Genomic DNA, 725 nt, shown 5'->3' with positions numbered 1-725 from the left:
ATACATACATATATATCCCTATGTTGTAATGTTCAGTATATCTGTTAGGATTGACATCTTGGTTAAATGGTTTGAGTCCAAATGTTTTTCAGTTGTGCATGCTCATCTAATAATTTACTCTTGAAAGTTTTCTTAAAATTCATCCACTGGCAAAGTTACAAAATGCATTTAAAATAAGAGCATTTTTAACCCATATGATGCTGTAGAAATGACCTACTTCCAGTGCAGGTGTCAATTATTAAAACTATTTGATATATTGTAATTTATGCTGCATTGTTTTGTCACACTGCACAGGTGATGCCTTTAATGAAGGAACAGCAATGATTTACTTGGCTGAGAAAAAGGCCAGGCATCACTCCCCCCTCCCCCTTTAATAAACCATTAGCTCATGACCCCTGGTTTAATATGTTCACTTACATGTTAGCCCTCTCAGCCAAAGGCTACAATGAGAACCTGAGTTGCAGCTGCATCGCCTGATAGCAGGCACCGCCAGCTCTGGAGAAATCTAGAGGGAGTTTGTTTTGATCTGCTGCCAAACACAAGGACAAACCCACCCCGAGTGTGAGTGTGTGTGTGTTGGGGGGGGGGGGGGGGGGGAGTAGAAGGACATATGGTGCCATTTTACAGCGTTTATCAAATGCAAGCAACATTTAGACAGAAAACACCATCCAATCATAGGTCTCTCTCTCTCTCTCTCTCTCTCTCTCTCTCTCTCTCTCTCTCTA

This window comes from Nematolebias whitei, chromosome 1 (assembly GCF_014905685.2).
Source record: "Nematolebias whitei isolate Nwh7 chromosome 1, NemWhi1, whole genome shotgun sequence".
Classification (NCBI taxonomy): Eukaryota; Metazoa; Chordata; class Actinopteri; order Cyprinodontiformes; family Rivulidae; genus Nematolebias; species Nematolebias whitei.
The sequence above is the reverse complement of the archived record's forward strand: the minus strand, read 5'-3'. Positions refer to the sequence as shown.